The 3529-nt window shown below is 44.4% G+C and overlaps 1 pseudogene; it reads right to left on the bottom strand.

Moving 5' to 3' along the window:
* Positions 1–1116: 1116 nt before the first annotated feature.
* On the bottom strand, positions 1117–2350 carry LOC114220938 (nucleosome assembly protein 1-like 1 pseudogene; annotated as a pseudogene).
* Positions 2351–3529: the final 1179 nt, after the last annotated feature.

A 3529-nucleotide genomic window follows, 5' to 3' on the forward strand; every position in this document is an offset into this window, starting at 1 on the left:
CTTGCTGGCTGTTCGTGCTGATCTTCTGGGGGAGGGGCCTGTTGCCGTGGTTCCCAAATGTCTTTGCCGGAGGCGGAATTGCCCCGCCCTTGTCGGTCTGGGCTAAGCAATCTGCTCCGGTTTGCTCTCAGGAGCTTTTGTTCCCTGAAAGCTCTCGGTACAGCTTTGGAGGACCAGAGTGAAAATGGTGGCCTCCCAATCTCCATCCGGAAGAGCTGAGAACTCAGGGCCCTGCTCCTCAGTGTGCCCCCAGAGAAAAGCAATCACTCCCGTCTCCCTGGTCTCCGGCCGCACTCAGTGTTCACCTGGCCTGTGACCGAGTGTTTCTATCTCTGGCACCCGACTCGGTGTGGAGTCTCCAAACCAAGCAGATCCCTGCGGTGCACTCCTGCGCCGCTCCTCCCGGGGGAGGAAGGGGAGTCTCCCCAGCTCTGCCGCTTGTTGGGTCCCTGCTGGAGGAGCAGTGGCCTGACTGGGCCGCGGATCACAGTTTATGGGCACCCCGAGCTGAGAGCCCGCGCCTCGGCTCCATCTCTGCAGCCGGCGTCCCCGCTTTAATATCTGGGAGCTCTGCCACACTCAGGCACCCCCGGTCTTTCTGTGACCCCGAGGGTCCTGAGACCACACTGTTCCGCGAGGATTCCACCCCCAGCTTAACCACTGGAGCGACGTCCCTCAGCGGAGCCGACTTCTAAAAGTTCTGATTTTGTGCTCCGCGGCTCTATCACTTGCCGGAAGCGGCCGACGGAGGCCCCTCCCTCGCCGTCTATCCTCCTGAATATCGCCTCGGATTCACTTCTCCACACGTCCTACCTTCCAGAAAGTGATCGCTTTTCTGTTCAGAGAGTTGTTGCTACTCTTTTCTTCGATCTCCTGTTGAGTTCATAGGTGTTCAGAATGGTTTGATCCCTATCCAGCTGAATTCCTGAGACCAGACGAAATCCCAGTCTCCTACTCCTCTGCCATCTTGCTCCGCCCCCCTTTATTTTTGTTTTTAAAGTAAGCATTTACAGCTATAATTATTTTTTTTAAATTATATTTGACATTTTTATTTTAGGCTGCATAAACAAAAACAAGCAAACAAACAATAACAACAAAAAAACTTGAAATAGGCTTGTCAAATGATGTAAAATCATCCTCTCCAGGGGAGCAGAAGGTAGACCATCCTGCTTCACTGCTGCTTGCACTCTGCTGGGTTTTGATCCTTCTTTGAGTCATAGTCTGGATTATTTTCCTCGTCTCTTTCTTCTTCCCCTTCCTCATCTGCTTCTTCACCTTCTTCATCATAATCATCATCATCTTCGATAGTTTCTCCAGTAAAGTATAACACTGATCTTGGGGTTATATGCTCACGTAAAAAGTGACCAATTTCAAAGTCTGCAGCAAGGATAGCTTCAGCAGCATCATCCATATCTCCACTCTCAGGAACTTCAGGAGGGGCAAAAAAATTAACGAAAGAGTCACTGGAAACTGTTTTGGTCACAGTACAAACTGTCCCACGTCCCTTGTGTTTCTGCTTCTTAATGGTTTTCAAAGAGACATTCTTTCCTTTTTTCCAATATATCTGTCACCCTGTACAACCCATAATTTTTGGTCCATTGAAAGAAAAGGGATCAGAATCATCTGGTTCTGACCTCATCTTTCATGATTGTCAACACTTCATTTGTGAAATATTCATTGGGTCCAAACTGAAATTCTAAGACAAAACTCATGGGCTGGCCAGCATCTGAGAACTTCACTTAGTATCTTTCAAGTGCTTCAAAATAGGTTTATCATGTTCCTGAACCATATCAATGAGCAAGTCAACGTTCTTAAAAGCAGTCAACCAGAATTCAGGAATTCTCTTGGGGTCTTCTTTTTCTTCATCCTATTTCTCATCTTCAATCATGGCTTTTTCTTTCAGCTCCTCTGAAATTTCATCCTCCTCATCTGGTTTCCATTCACATTCTTCTTCCATAGGTTCATAAATTGCATTAATGATCTCAAATCGCTTATCAAATAGAGGCTGATAGAGAACAGCATACTTTCTTTCAAGATCATGAACTTCCTCATAGAATTTGCCTTCTATCTGTGCACATATAACTTGAAGATTTTTGAGAGCATTCACTCGTCTTTTAACTACTCTAGGCAAGCTTTCAATGTATCCTCTTGGTGTTTCTACCAGTCCACCAAGGCTTTCTTGAAGGGTTGCAAAAATCTGAGGATTTTGCATCATCTGAACAGTCAGCTGACATGCTTTGATTTTTGTTTCTTCACCAGTTTCTTCTTCTACTTCTTCAACATCATCCAAATCTTGATCAAGTTCAGATTGTTCTTTGTTGTCAGTGTCTGCCATGTTGTAAGAACTCCAAATATCGGTGGCTAGCATGGGGAACCAGGTGGTCAGAACTGTGCAGGCAGTGACTCAGGGCAGTGGCGGGAGGAGCAGGAGGCCTAATTATTTAAGTTTTTTAAAAGATTTTATTTATTTGTCAGAGAGAGAGAGAGAGCACAAGCAGGGGGAGCAGCAGGCAGAGGGAAAAGCAGGCTTCCTGCTGAGCAAGGAGCCCACTGCGGGATTCAATCCCAGGACCCTGAGATCATGACCTGAGCTGAAGGCAGACGCTTAACCGACTGAACCACCCAGGCCTCCCTATTTATGATTTTTTTTAAAGATTTTATTTATTTATTTGACAGAGACAGAGAATGCACAAGCAGGGGCAGTGGCAGGCAGAGGGAGAGGGAGAAGCAGACTCCCTGCTTGGCAGGGAGCCCAATGTGGGGCTCAATCCCAGGATCCTGGGATCATGACCTGAGCCAAAAGCAGACGCTTAACTGACTGAGCCGCCCACGTATCCCTACTTATGTTTTTTTCTGATACTTGCCATCCTATTGGGCATGAAGTAGTGTCTTGTGGTTTTGATTTATACGGTCTGAATGATTAGTGATGTTGAGCATCTTTTCATGTGCTTATTGGCCATTTCCATATCTTCTTTGGAGAAATGTCTAGCAAGTTCTTTGCTCATTTTTGATTTGGGGTGTTTATTTTTGTTGTTATTGAGTTTTAGGAGTTCTATATGTATTCTAGATTTAATCCTTTATCAGATGTATTTGCAAATATTTTCTCCCTTTCTATGGGTCTCCTTTTCACTCATGTTAATGTCCTTTAAGGTGCAAAAGTTTTAAATTTTGAACAAATTCAATTTATCTTATTTTTCTTTTGTTGAATTTGCTTTTGGAGTCATATCCAAGAAATCATTGCCAAATCCAATGTCCAAATGAAGTTTTCCTCTAAAGGTTTTATGGTTTTAGTTTTTACCTTTAGGTCTTTAATCCATTTGGAGTTAATTTTTGCATATTGTGTAAGGTACAGGTCCAACTTCATTCTTTTGCGTGTGGATATCCAGTTTTCCCAGCACCATTTGTTGAAAAGGACAAGATTTTCTTTTGAATGTAGCAGAAAACATGTTACCTCTGAGGTTCTCAAACTTTCCCAGGTCAGGACACCCTTAGCATCTTAATAAATTTTTTTTATGGTGCATTGAGTCCA

This window comes from Eumetopias jubatus, unplaced genomic scaffold (genome assembly GCF_037043125.1).
Source record: "Eumetopias jubatus isolate StellerSeaLion01/CBP00866 unplaced genomic scaffold, mEumJub1_p1.0 scaffold_4, whole genome shotgun sequence".
In the NCBI taxonomy this organism is placed as follows: Eukaryota; Metazoa; Chordata; class Mammalia; order Carnivora; family Otariidae; genus Eumetopias; species Eumetopias jubatus.